This window comes from Salvia splendens, chromosome 5, assembly GCF_004379255.2.
Source record: "Salvia splendens isolate huo1 chromosome 5, SspV2, whole genome shotgun sequence".
Lineage (NCBI taxonomy): Eukaryota > Viridiplantae > Streptophyta > Magnoliopsida > Lamiales > Lamiaceae > Salvia > Salvia splendens.
Window position 1 is genome coordinate 14318670 of NC_056036.1, and position 15461 is coordinate 14334130.

At 37.7% G+C, this 15461-nt stretch overlaps 1 long non-coding RNA gene and 1 pseudogene across 1 annotated transcript; one reads left to right on the forward strand and one right to left on the reverse strand.

Annotated features, from left to right (window-relative positions):
- The first annotated feature begins 777 nt into the window (after nucleotides 1-777).
- On the forward strand, nucleotides 778-5907 carry LOC121803865 (annotated as a pseudogene).
- A 52-nt stretch (nucleotides 5908-5959) lies between these two features.
- On the reverse strand, nucleotides 5960-7564 carry LOC121802699. Its single transcript, XR_006050836.1, has 2 exons — nucleotides 6348-7564; nucleotides 5960-6232 (listed from the first exon to the last, which is right to left on the reverse strand). It is a non-coding gene; the product is annotated as an uncharacterized LOC121802699 (long non-coding RNA).
- Nucleotides 7565-15461: the final 7897 nt, after the last annotated feature.

Genomic DNA, 15461 nt, shown 5'->3' on the forward strand with positions numbered 1-15461 from the left:
CTTTTCTATTTCTTCTAAGCTGATCTCATTCTCCACCAATGAATCATTTTTTTTCTTTCAATCTCTCTCTTTTTTTGTCAATTATACTCCAACCCTCCAAAAAATAATCTCATGTACAAATAGAAGGACGACGAGTCTTAATGAAAAAAGTGGATCAAATATGAGAGAGAAAATATTAAAAGTTTAAAACTCGTATTATTTTAAAATATGTTATTTTTATGAAACGAAAATATGAGTAATTGTTATTTTCAAGTTCAGGCAATGAAGCCACATAATAATCTAGTGATTGAAAATTTAATATTGGGACATCTATACACATAAAAAAGGAGTTTTGGGAATAATTATAAGAATGTCATGGTAAGTGAAAATTTATATAAGCCTGTTGTATGACTTCTTTTGGCCAGAATTTGTCATTCTTTAGTTTCTTTCTTTTGCATATATCATAATTTATCCCTAAAATCAAAGACTATAAACTGTGTTCTATATTAAAAAAAAAAAAACTGTGTTCTATATTGTGCACTTGCATTTAGTTACAATCTTTAATATTTAGTTATTACTCTCTCCGTCCCTTAAAATTTGTCACTTATTTTCTTTTTCGTCTGTCCTTAAAAATTTGTCACCTTTCACTTTTACCATTTTTGATAGTGGACCCTACATTCCACTAACTCATTCCCACTCACATTTTATTTTAAAACTAATATATAAAAGTAAGATCCATGTGTCACTGACTTTTTCAACTCACTTTCTATTACATTTCTTAAAACTCGTGCCGATCAAATGGTGCCAAATTTTAAGGAACGGATGGATGGAGTAACATTTATCATGATTTTGTGCCTTTGTTCTCCTCGCCATATTGGATTGTTTGAAGGAAAATGATGCTTACAAATCCAAGAAGTACAAGATGTTGTCACTGGCAGCATCTGGATGGTTGTTAGAGACACAGAAAATATTGATGGACTTGGCAAACATGGGATAAGCTCTGGAAGAGGTGGAAATTGCTCTAGAAAGATGTGGTGTGTACACAAATGTGCTACCTATTGTTTCTTTATTTTTGGGGTGCAATCTATGATAATTATGTGTTCATTTTCTTTTTCTGCATAACCTTGATGAAATTTACTTTAGTTCCTGAATATTGTTCCTTTAATTTTGGGTGGTAATTATTGCAGATTTATACACGTACTATGTCTTATAAAGGTCAGTTTTGAGCGTCTTATTGAGTCAAAAAATGTTTGTTTGGTTTATGTAGGATTTGTTATAGGTTCCTATGAATCATACTAGATAATTATAATTGTCATTTCTTTTTCTATTGAATCTTTTTTTTTTGCTGAAATTATGTTTCATCTTTAAAATGGTTGTTTGAATACAACTTCAGTTGGGAATTAGGTGCTTATGGTTAAGTACCAAAATGAGAGTTTCACCTGATATTGTCATAAGTGCTAGGACTTTGATGTATTATGAGATTAATATTTTTTGTTAGAAGTTGTTTTAGTATTTGAACATTGTCCATTTCCTCGACCCTAGTTTTATTTATAATCTAGAATATTTTGTTTTAGCCCCTATTTACTTGCTACTACTATTCAAGGCAGAAGCCCCGAATAATGATGTTATTGACTTCATACGTGTTGCTCAAATGCTAGGGAGAAAGACTGCCACTTGCAGGGACGAACCAGAAACTTGAATAAGTACGTGCTAAAATTATTAAAAAATACTATGTATATAATATTTAAAATTATGGAGCATTTTATTATCCTTGCCCCCTTGATTTATTTTACATATTTATGAACGGATGAAGACACAAATACATAATCAATTAAATGCAAAGTATATTCGTTCAGATTATGAAGTTTATAACTTTTTGTTAGAGCATCCACAACCGTGCTCTTGCCAGCGGCACGGTTGTGGGCCTGACCCCACTTTTTCTGCCTGCTCTCTGGCAAGAGCACAACACCCACAGCTGTGCTCTTCCGCAAGGACGAGCACAATTAATTTAAAATTCAATTACACAAAAAACATTTCCATAATACTAAAATTCATTAAAAAACCACAATAAATATTACAAATTACAGATAAAATAAAAAAGACATAATTAAAATCCTAAAAATTAAAAATTACATAATTAAAATCATAAAAATTAAAGATGAGAGGAGAGGCCGAATAGCCACCCGGAACGCCCGAATCTTGGGTGAGAGGAGGGGCCGAATAGTCCGTTTCCGGACTAGGAAACGGTTGTGAACCGAACCATTCGGGGTTCCAACCGTGGGAGCCCTTAGGGTTATCGTCTTGGCCGGACATAGTGATGTTGTAGGGTATGAGAGAATGAAGATGAAAATGGATATGAGAGATTAAAGATGAAAATGGATATGAGAGAATGAAGATGAGAATTGTGTAGTTTGATGTGAATTTTTGGGAGTGAAATTGGAGGTATTTATAGATGAAAGTGTGTATTTTTTGGGTAAAAAAATGAAAAAAAAAATTAAAAAGTGGAAAAAATGGTTATAACCGGATATATTTTTTTTTGGAAGTGAAATTTTTATTTTTTATTTTTATCAGTTTTATTAATTAAAAACCGATTTTTTAATTAAAAAAAAATTTAAACACAACGGCTATGCCGTTGACGAATCCCAGCGCGCCACGTCAGCTGCTCGCTGGCACGGCGCTGCTCGATGCATCTAGCAGCGCCGTGCCAGCGGCGCGAGCGCAGCGGCGGCGGGTAGCGTCCGTGCCAGCGGCGCTGACGGCCGTGGCGACGGACGCCACCGTTGCTCGATGCTCTTAGTCTTATAGTAGTAATATTTAAAATCAGAATATTAAATAATAAATTTAAATTATTTTTGTATAATTTATACTCACATCCAGATAAAATTTGTCGTTTTTTGGATGGTGTTTAAAACAATAGTGTTTTGTTAAAACAAGAAAAAATTACTACTAAAAAGAAAAAATATGTATTCTAATAAAAAAATAAAATTCATATTAATTTTATATGTTATTTTCAAATAAATTAACTAGATTTTAACTAAATTTTAAAGGACTACTAACATTTTTATAATAAAATAGATTACATAAATTATGATATTATGAAGATATGCAAAATAATCTTTTTAAAATAAATTCAGTAACAGACTATAAATGCAAGAAGATAAGCCTACATTATTATTCCAAAAATAAAAAAAAAGTTCAAACTCTATTACAATCATAACTAGGAGTATTAATAATGTTAATGTATTTCAAAATCTCTCGATAAGTATTATTCCCAATATAATGACATAAAAAAAATAAAATAAAAATTAATAGTGTACCCCATACAGCTATAAATTAAAGGATCATAATTAATTATCTTCTCTTTCCCCTTCCTCATTCCCAACTAACCTTCCTTCTGAAGAAGAAACGTAAAAAATATATGTAGTGCAGCAGGGCTGCCATGGTTGAAGTACGAGGACCAGCACCGGCCAAGCCCCCGCTGGAGCGGCGGCTTGGCCCTGGCTAGGTCCGTCCCTGGCCACTTGCCTAAAAACGATCTCAAGGTAAACTTCTTCATCTTAATGTTTAAACCTACCATCCAGAGGTGCCCACGGTTCTGGAATAGGTGGTTATAGTTCAGAATTGTCGGTTCCGGTTTTGGAAATTGCCGAACGGAACCGAACCGCGAGGGTGTTTTGCGGTTCTGGTTCCGATTCCAAAATCGTCGGTTTCGGTTTCAGTTCCAAACCGGTGGTTTTTCTGTGGTGTTTCACAGTTCTAAACCGTCGATGACTTTTTATGGTTCAAAAAATTTCGAATCTGAACCGAACCATGGTTCTAAAATTGACGGTTTCTGTTCGGAACCGTAACTATCGGTTACGGTTTCATAGTTAACCACCAGAACCGTAAACCTTCGGTACCTTTACAGTACCATCTAGATTTTAGAGACTTGTACCGACCACTTTATGTCATTTCTAACAACCAAAACACATTCTTAGTGGAAGTAACAAGTAGAGATGCCCAAGGTTTACAGTTCGGGCGGCTAATCGTGAAACCGTAACCATCGTTACGGTTCCAAACCAAAATCGTGAGATTTAAATGGAACTGAAACTGTCCCTTTTGGAACCGTGGACCAGTTAAGGTTCCAAAATTTTGGAACCGAAATCGTGCTAGAATTGTCGGTTTCAGACGGTTCCAAACTTGAATCACAAAAAATCATCGGAAAATTGTGAAACCAAGCCGGAACCGCAAAAAATTACTAGAAATCGACGGTTTGGAACCATGAAAATTGTAAAAAATCAATGGTTCGGAACCGAAATTGCAACTGATGGTTTTGGAACCGGAACCATAATGGTGAAACACCCTTGCGGTTCGCTTCCAGTTTGACAATTTTCAAAACCAAAACTGGCAGTTCTGAACCGTAAACGCCAGTTCCCGAAACCATGGGCATCTCTACAAGCAAGAGCAAGAAGAGAAAACATTATGAGATGAAGAAGAATGTCATAGAGGAGTGGATTCGCTTGCCTAATCCAATGATTGGATATGGCGTTCCCTCCATGCAGTTGACAAAATGGGTTCCTCGTTCCTTGCCACAAGAAACAAAAGGCCCCCGTTCTTCTACTATGTGAATGTCACCCTTACACCAAAGGGGGTCTGGGACACCATCTCACATTTCCTCTATGACATCGAGCCAGAATTCGTTGACTCGAAGTTCTTCTCAGCTTGTGCAAGAAAGAGGGGCTACATTCACAATCTGCCCATCAAGAACAAGTTTCCCCTCATACCTCTCCCACCCCTTACCTTGGGCTGGGAAAAAATATCGAAATATCGGCCTTATCGTACCGAAAAAATTCTGAATTTTTGGTATACCATGAATTTCGGTACGATATGATACCTTATCAAAAGATTTCGGTAAGGTAACAGTATAAATTTTCATATACCGCGGTATACCGCTACATCCCTAAATTCGGTATATACTGTAAATTAAGGTATATACCGTAAAATATAAATATAATTATATATAAAATATATTTTTTATATTTTTCAATTATAAAATCGATTGTGAAATATAAATATAATTATGAATAAAATATATTTAATATATTTTTTAAAATATAAAATTTTAATAATATTCTAAAAACTCAAATGATTTATTTTCATTGATGTTGAAAGTAAGGTATACAGCAAAAGTACGACATACCTAACTTTGGTACGGTATACCGGAAATGAGGTACGATATCGGTATGTAAATTCGTCATACCGAAAATAAGGTATACCGAAGTTCGGTACACCAAAAACATTGGTAAGATAAATGTATGATTTTTTCACATACTGAATTTACGATAAGGTATACGATATGGTAGCTTTGGTAAAGTATACCGTACCTACCCACCCCTACCCTACCATCCGCCATGTTTTTCCCCTATCGAGAAAGTGGTGGCCTTCGTGGGATCCAAAAGACGAACTAAACTGTATTCAGACTGCTATGGTGAGTGTGAAGCTGACGGAGAGGATCCGCATTGAGCTGGAGAGGAGCGAGGGTGATCCATCAAAGGCCATCCAACATTAGGTCATGGAGCAGTACCAGAAGTGGAACCTAGTGTGGGTGGGTCGGAAAAAAGTCACCCCTCTGGAGCAAGATGAAGTGGAGATGCTCTTGGGGTTCCCAAAGAACCACACAAGGGGCGGTGGGATTAGTCGAACTGACAGATACATGTCTCTTGGAAACTCTTTTCAAGTTAGTAATCTTGAACTCTTTGTCAGGCTGTCAACTCTTTAATTCCCGATTCTTGATGCATTGATACATTGTTCTTGGTTCGAATGTAAGTCGACACTGTGGCCTATCATATGTCAGTGCTCAAGGATATGTTTGCTCAATGCGTCAACGTGTTGTCCCTCTTCTCCGGGATAGGTGGAGCAGAGGTGGTGCTTGTAATAGCCGAGACGTAATTATCTCGAGATTTTTCGAAAAATAGTAAATATTGGAATTTTCTTTGTACAATTGATGAAGGAGTGATTTTATTTCTTGAATAAGAATTTTAAGTACAAATTTCAAATTTAATACAAAGCTAATGAAATTGCTAATTACAGAAATCCCGAACTAATTTACAACTCTTGACGACAAAGATAAAAGTCGAACTACGTTATTACAATATGAAAATGAAAGGAGGAAAACTAGCGTTGGGCCTCTCCGGCACGGACCGCGGCCCCATCACGACGGCCTGTTGGGCCGAGTCGACGAGACAAAAGCCGAGAAGGAGTCAGCCTCTTGTCCCTGCCAGAAACAACAAGATAAACAAGAAGATGCATAAGACACTAAAGTGGCTAGTTGGCAAAATAAGTAAGGATAAGGAACAAGCCTACTTTAAGCATTGGAGACCAAAACTTACCAAAAAAAAGAAGGAAAAGCAAGAGGCTGCAATGTCTCCTGCACTCCACGGCTCACAGCAGCCCCAACCATGGACCTTTCGACCGTGCAAAGCCTGCTCCGTGTAGAGCAGCAGCTCTGCGGTTGTCATGTAACAACCCTACAATCCTTGTTGTTGCACCTGCTTTTCACCACACAAAGTTCAGGTTAAGGGATGCAGCTTCAAGGGAAAAAGGGAGTTCTGCAAGAAGGAAACAAAATGGTATAACAACCACATTTAATCCCACGAGTACACCCCTGCATGATTGCAGAGAAAACAGCCAAAACACAACCAAGCAAGGACTCCCTCGCTGCACAACACATCAGCCTTAACAGGCTTTCAGTTAGACAAATGGGCATAAATAATCCCAGCTTCACTCTCCCTCAACACCACAAGCAATACCACACCACAACACCACTACTCAATAGCAGAGGAGCAAGCTAAAGGGAGGGAGAGCCGAAGCAGAGACAAGAACCGAAACACTGCAGTAGAGGTAAACTCCACAACACCCTTTATGCATCACGTTTAGGCGAACACAGTAGATAGCCAAGTTGAGGAATTTAGGGACAGAAGCTCAAGGACATAGGAAACTAAATTTTTCCACGAAGCCTTAGCATACACACTGCTGTAATCGAGCTCAATCACCAAAAATCCCAATACCACATAGCTACTGCCTTCAAGTAGAACATCACAAATCTGAATAAATAAAAGGGGAAGGGGAGTGAGACTTAGCTTGACCGTGGGGAGCCGACGACGACGCGGGAGCAGAGGCACGAGGTAGCAGTGGCGTGTCTCGGAGCTTGCCCGATTTCGGCAGTAACCGAGGCGGCGCGAGGCAGCTACGGGCCGCGGCTGAGAAAGAGAAGGAGGCGACGCCTCCTCTCCACCGCCGACTTCGCCGAAAGGGGGAATCACTCGCCGGAGGGCGTTCGGTGGAGGGAGCAAGCGCGAGCTCCGGTTCGTGTTGTGGCTACTTCGCGACGGAGACAGCAGCCTGGAGTAGGCGACGGCGGACACCTCCGGGAGACGCGATGAGAGCGGCGGCTCCATGAATTCGTCGATGGCGGAGAGAACTAGGGTTCCCGTTTCCAGCTTCTTCTTCCTTGTTTGTGAATTAAGGATTTCTTTTGGAGAATTTTGGGGGAAGAAGAAGAAGGAGATTGGGGATTAGAATTGAGAATGAAATGAGAAAGGGGAAGGGGGTGGGGGCCGACGGATGGAAAGGAGTACCTCTCCTTGGGCCATTTCCACTATTCCTCTTATTGGGCTTCTAATTAATTAATTGGAAATGGGCCTCCTCTTTAGTTTTAGTTTGGGCTTGATTGTTTAATAGAAAAGAAGATAAGGAAAATGCATTTTGGGCCGAGATTAAATGAGCGGGCCGAAAGTTAAGGCTGGGCCAGAATAATTAGTTCCAACCGAGCCCGAGAATTTAATTACTTGGACCCGGATTCTTTTGTTGAAATCTTTAGTTAATTCCAAGAATTTATGGTATTAAATTCCTAAGCTACGGAAGAAAATGAAAAGAATGTTCGCCGTGATAAAATAAAAGCCAATAAATAATTAAGCGAACTCTTAGCCCGGAAAGTATTTTAAGATATTTAAATTAATGCGGGAAATAGTTTTCGGCCAGTTTCCGAATAAATTAAATCGCAGATTTAATTAAGAATTAAGATTTCCTAATTTTAGAAGAAAGGAAATAAAATAATAAAGGAGCACGCTTAGGCATGCATTCATGCAAAATCAGTAAATTTTTAAGCCTAATTCAAATATACGAATTTTTGTAAAGGAACGTCGTCGCTCGACGCATAATCTCAGAACAGGGAAGCACCTATTTTGCAAGAGTTAAGCAATTGAGGTGTGGGCTTCTTTCCTTTTTATTTACAGAACTCTATGAGAATAAGTGTGAATATTTGAATGAGTTGTCATGCCATATTTTATTTTGTGATTGCCATTCATGGTTAAATCGAATTCGGGTCCCAGTAGGTCAGTAAATCCTACTCGGACTAGTGTACACATAGGGACCGTGAGCTAGCGCTAGGTTGGCCGGTCCGTGGGTCGTGAGCTAGCGCCAGGTTGGCCGGCCCAGTGATCGTGGAATGTGGCCACATTCCCGATTCACACAGCTTGATATGGTATATCATCAGAAAGTTAAAAGACTGCAGTCTATTTCAGAAAGAAATAACAGATTTTAGTGACCGGGACTTATTTTCAGAAAAACCCCGCGTTCACTCAGTTTGGCTGACGACTAAAAGAAAACAGTTTTCGGCATAAGCCACTGAGTATATAAAATACTCAGCCCTGCATATTGTTTTCCTTAATGTGCAGATTGATCGATCGAGGCAGAGGAGGTGTTGGGACAGAAGACCAAATAAGTAGGAAGGTAGCGGGTGTAGTGTGTCTTCATACATACTACATCTGTCTTGGTACTCTTCCGTTGCGCAAATTCAGAACATTCATTTAACAAAGACAATTTCTCATAACTACTCTGATTCAGCATGATTTGTACCCTCAACACACTTCAGACAATGTTTCTTTTGATTTAAGCATCTTATGATGAGTTGAGACAGTTTCAGTATGTTTTAGTCGCGGTAAAGCTACACTTTCTTTGACTAGGGAGATGTGGTCGTGACAGTGCTCCTCCGTCTCGGCATCAAACTGAAGATTGTCGTCTCAATCGAGAAGTCCACAGCGAACAGAGACATAATGAGAAGTTGGTGGGAGCAAACCAACCATACTGGTAACGTGATTGATTTTGACAACGTGACATTGTTTGACACTCCCACGGTCGAGCAGATCATCAGCACCATCGGAAAAATCGATTTGTTGGTCGGAGGAAGCCCCTGCAACAATCTGGCATGAAGCAATAGAGTTAGCAATGATGGTCTGGAGGGTAAGGAGTCATCTCTATTTTATGATTATTTTTGTATATTAAATTTAGTCAAGATAGGCAATAAGTCGATTTAGATGTAAAATTAATTGAAATTTTATGAATTTGCATTTCTACAATTTTATTTTCTCCGATCTAATTAATGTGGTGAACAAAATTAATCCATATTCCAATTTATTTAGCCATTTCCTTTCAATTTATTATAATTGAAATAGTGGAGAAATCTTTGTTATTTTTAAGTACAAATATACATCATAATTTTGTTACTACTTATATTAGTACAAGTGAAAAAAATAGCTTAAGTTTGAGACATTTCTTGCGTATAAAAATATTCGATTGATTTATATTATTCCTGCTTTTATTTTACTATTTATCCAGGCTCCCATCCTAACTAGGGCTCATCCAGGTCCGACCCAAAGTCAAGCCACCGACTTTGATACCACTTGTTAGGATCGTTTACTACACACGATATGGTATGGGTTTGTAACCAATCAGACCTTCCTCAAATCGAGACCACATCGAGATTACAGTAGACACATTGAGTCTTTTTTAGCCCGACTCAAACCTGATCATCCTGGGCCTAACTCGAACATGGGTTGTTACAGCTATGGCCCCTGGGTCATATTGGGTCCGACTCTAACCCGAATCTTTCTGGGTCCGACCCTAACCTAGACTCATCCAGGCCCGACCCAAAGCCAAGCCATCGGCTCTGATACCACTTGTTAGGATCATCGACTGCACATTAGTCTGATGATTGGGTTGCATATTCAAAGTGAGCTCAAAAATGAAAAATTGATAAATAACTTAACAATGGGTTTTCTTGAAAAATAACTGAATAAATTCTATAGGCCCAAAATGTATATTCTTTTACTACAAGAATTGGAGGTGAAAATCGGCTTGAAAGGTTCGACGCACTTTCGAGAACAACTATAGAAAGATTAGGGGGGGGGGGGTTGTTACATCATTAGTTTGTGAGTTCTGGTATATACTTTCTGTCGTTTTTTTTTCCACCGGTACAATACTTTCCCCGTCCATAAAAAATAGTCACATTTTGCCATTTTTGTATATCCAACAAAAATAGTTCCATTTTAAATGAAAATTTATTCACGTACTTTACCCATTTTTTCTCCTTCCATTTCTTACTTTTTCTCTTCCATCTCTCATACTTTATCTATTTTTTCTATCATCTCTCTTATTTTAGTAATTTCTCATTGAAACTCGTGTCGTCAACAAATGAGACTTTTTTTGAGGACGGAGCGAGTATTTTTTAAATATGAAATTTAATTAATTAAATGAACAAAGAATACAATAAAAAAATAAAATGAAATATTGATACCTGCAAAAAGATGAAGAAATGATCCACTTACCATGAAAATCTCCAAAAGAAACCCGATGTACTTAAAAAAGGTCAGATTGAATAATTTGTAGAACTACTCTTAACTATAGGACAATTTTTTAAAATCAAATATAATTCGATTCACTCTTACACATGAGATTGATTAGGCCCATTGGAACCGGATTGGGCCTTTATATTTCCTGCCTTCCAATTTAACATCCTCAACTCTTGTGCAATAATTATATGGTGTTTCTATGCATAGTCATTATTCATCTTGGCTCCACATTTCTAATAATCATAGTGGTTCTTTTTGGTTAGACCTAGGATCCATGTATATTGTTTCATTGGGAAAATTCGGTCAGAAAATTGATTATTGATTAGTATGTTGAAAATTACTGTTGTTAAACAGACTATTCTCCACCAGACAATTTAATCAAAAAAAAACAAAACAAAAAATTAGAAAAACAACCGATCGAGAACAAAATAAAATTGAAGCAAAAACTGTAAGTCAAGTTAAGGAGAAACATATATCCCTAAACTCAATATATGAATGACATTATGACTTGACTAGTAATCTAGTATACACGAATTGACGTATTATTCCCACACCACATAAAATTATTTCCTCCTAACATGAAGAAACATCTCAAATTGTTAATCTCCTTAAAAAATGACATCTCAAATGCGCTAGCAACAACAAACTTAATGAAATTATGAGGATGAGCTAACTATGTACCTAACAAAATTTAAGAGTGAAAAACTTTCACTTTTATAATGCTTTCACTCTCAAAACTCATGTCTATTTATATGCTACAGTTAGAATTGCATGAATTAGTGTGTCTTCCACTCTAAACAACCCACGTCTATTTATATGCTATTGTGAGATTTGAAAGTCTCGATGTCCATTACAAATACAAAAATCATTTTCCGTTACAATAACGGAAATGTCGATATGGAAAGTCTCATTGTTTATTATACTAACAAATCATAAACACATCAACCGTTGCCACAATGGAAAAGTCGAATGCATCTCGGCTGGAAAACTAAAAGTATTAACCATATTAAACATAAGACATTTTATATGTTTCGATATATAAAATGAAAATCGATCATTTTTATGAATTATTATACTACAATGTTGATAACAATTTTAAATATATTAGAATCGAACTAAACTAAAATAAAATTAAGAAAGCTAAATATGCATTAAGCAATTGTGGTGATGATGCTCACATGTAACATATCATTTTTCAATAATAGTATGTTAAATTCCTATTTTGGAAAATTTGATTTGCGCTTAATAGTTATATAATGTCATTGACGCTCAAAGATTAATAGGTAATATAACTTACTAATTGGGATTATGTATCCTAAGAGCATTCACAATGGGGCGCCCTATAGGGCGCCCTATCATCCGCCATATCAACGTTTTATCCTCCTACCCTTCCACCTGTAGTGGGATGCCCTATAGTCAGCCCTATAGTTTTTATACTTCTATTTTGTATTTAATTTTTATGTTTGCAAATATGTCAACCAAAATAAATAAAAGAGGGAACATCTTTTTAGGTCCACAAACTTTGTCAAAGTATCATTTTAGGTCCGTGAACTTTGAAAATATCATTTTAGGTCCGTTAACTACAAGTTAATATCATTTGAGGTATTTTGAACTTTTTTCGGACAAAAAAGCCCTTAAGGCCTTCAAAGGGTAATTTGGACAATTCTTTCGCCACTCATCTTGTGTCAAACACCTAGAGTCCAATAATTTACTTAATTAAAAAAAAAGTTACAAAAGTGAAAATAAAAAACAAGTGCACTACAGATAAAGAGGCTAGTCTAAAGCATTCCCAACTAGCTCCGGAGACTCTCGATCATCTGCTTGAGGTATTCGGCTTCAGCCGGGTCGTCCGTCTGTCTGGGGGCGTTGTGGGTGTCCAACAACGTCCACTGGTTGGCGGCCCTCACCAATTCCCCATATGCATGTGCCGCAACCGAAGGCGGGGCTGGAGCCAGGGTCGTCGCCTTCGCCTTGCCCTTGTTCTTGGCAGCCTTGTTGCCAATGGGATGCCGGGAGGACACCGGTGTGCCGGAGCTCTCATCCTCGTACATCGGCTGGTTGAGGTCCATCAGAATTGCGCCGCTATCTCTGCTCGTATAATCATCGGTAGCGATGTTCTTCGTCCTCTTCCTCGCAGACCAAATGGGCATAATCCCTCCTTGGAACTTCTCCTTCTCCTTCACGATGAGCCAGGAGGAGTAGTGCTTGAACTCGCCGTACAGTGAAATGTACGACGCGAGCGCTTTATCGCGCACATCGTTCAAATTCTCGCCGCTGCCCTGCCCCCTCAAGCACTTTGTATACTCCACCGAGAATAAATTGAGCTGCTTCTTGATTTGATCCCAATGCTTGCGCAACTGCTCCCTGTAGCGCTTGTACGAGGCTGTCGATTGGGCTTCGTTGTAGCGCTCCACTATGCGCTCCCAGTACACGATTTACTTTTGGTTGTTGGCAAACACCTGGGGCAAATTCTTCGTTCACCTCCTGAGGTGGCAACTTCTGGGCTCGGTGTATGTTCCTCTTCTTCCACTCCTTGGGTGCGGATGCCGAGGCAAAGGCGGAAGAGGCAGGGTCGGCGGTGGTGGCAGTGGCGGGGCGGGTGGGGGACGGCTCCATGTCGGAAAGCCCGTATGAATCCGTGCTGAAATCCGGATCGTACTGGGTGTTGGAGTCGAAGGGGCGGTATTGGTCAGGGTCCGTACCCGGCCACCGTGTACTACCGCCGAACATCGGCAGACCGTCGGGATTATTCGGATTTGGGAACTCATCCGGATTCATATTGAAAATAGAAGAAGAGAAGAGTGAAGATAGAGTGAAATATAATAGAGTGAAAATGGAAGTGTTGAATTGTTGTATATATATAGATTTTGGAAGAAATAAAATTAAAAAAATAGAAAACGCGTTCTATCATACCGCGGACGATGCGTGTCGAGAAGCCTATCGTCCGCGTACGATGCATAGGGCGCGGACGATGCATCGAGCATCGTCCACATAGCTACAGTGGCGGACGATAGCACGCCCGATGCATCGGGCGGACGATAGTGGATGCTCTAATAACTTACATTTAACATTTGGAAGTATTATCAACCTATTCTTTAAAGATTATCAGATAACTTACTAATCTGGAAGCACTATGTATCCAAATAACTTATTCAGCATTTGGAAGTAACATGTCACACATATATATCTATTGAGACACATTTGATTAATACTGGGACGTAAGAGATATAAGTGCCACAATAGATAACTTACTGGGACGTAAAAGATATAAGTGTCACAATAGATAATATATGCGTGTGGTCACATTATGCTGACTTCCTTTATGTAACTCACATTTTTTTATATGTTTCCCACAAAAAGGAAGAATAAACAGTCATAACAAACTGAGTATAAAAATTTGGTTTCAGCTGTTGAGTTTTTAAAATGTTGATGCTTCCACTTTTTATATTCCATCACAATATAATACGCTAGCTAAATCCAAATATTCTATAGTTTGTCCACTTTAGAGTATTCAAACAAATAGACATACATAGGCCCTATAAATAGAGGAGAAGGTTAGTTAAATCTCCACTTTTTAAGTCCAACCAAATTTGTGGATCACTGAAACTTGTTTACTAAAAAATGAATATGTTGTTTTAGATTGTGACTCTTGGCAATCACATATCTCTTGAATCTTGATATGTTATATCACCGACGTCAAAATATGACTAATAAAAGTAAAGAAAAGAAGAAACTGGAAATGAGCAAAATTGATCAAACGAAGTAGTCTTAGTTGTAATCATGCCCCTAAGCAGTTCCCATCAACAAGGGAATATATAATTAAAGTTAGTTTGAATGGTCTCATACATATTCTAAAACACTTTAAATCAACCCCAAAAATTGAACGCCTGCAGCCGAACACATACACAACATCAAACCTCATACACACAGGAAAACTTTCAAATCAACCATCTACAAAAAAGAACAGACCCAAAAGAGGAAGAGATGCTTTTTGATGATTAATTCTTGCTAACATAATTGTTTTACTACTAAAGATCAGCTTTACTAGTATTTAAGTAAGAGGATAGAAGCCACCGTTTCTTCATTTTTCTGTCTGTGTGTTAATTTGTGACAATAATTGTTAATTCGTCTGACAAATATTCTTGTGGTCAATGTCTACATGCTTGATTGGAGCTGTAAACTTGTACAACCACTCAAATCTTCGTTGATTGCATCTAGTGAAGCTCTATATATATTGTTCAAGCTTTAGATCGAAATTAATTATACATTAGGGGTTTGTAATCTATGTAAAAGGAAATCTTAATATAAAATACAATCAAAACTCGGAGATTATTTTTAAAAACCCTCCAAACTAAAAGGTTTATTAGAGAGAGAATCACCACTTTGGTTATTTCATGTATGTGCTGTAACGACCAATTAATTTGCCACATAGTTTGAGTGAATTCTATTGGAAAAATAGTATAGACATGAATAAACAGTAGCTCTCATAAAAAAATTTAAATAAATATAGCTCTTACAATACGGAGGTATTTTGGTTCAAAAAAGTATAAAAATAATTTTAATAATGTTATATTAATGTCCATAGATTTTTGCTTATATTGGTACAATATTCAAAGACTAAAAATATAATTCTCTTATTTACTTAATATTTTAAGGTCCTAGCTAGGTATCGGTGATCTTGCGGTCCTCCACCGTTTACTTTCAAGAAAATCAATAATTGGATACTAACAGTACAATTGTTGGGGTTAATAATATAACTTTGGAAATAAAAACTTTCTAAACGTAGTGGAAGTATAGTATTCTGTCGGATCTTAT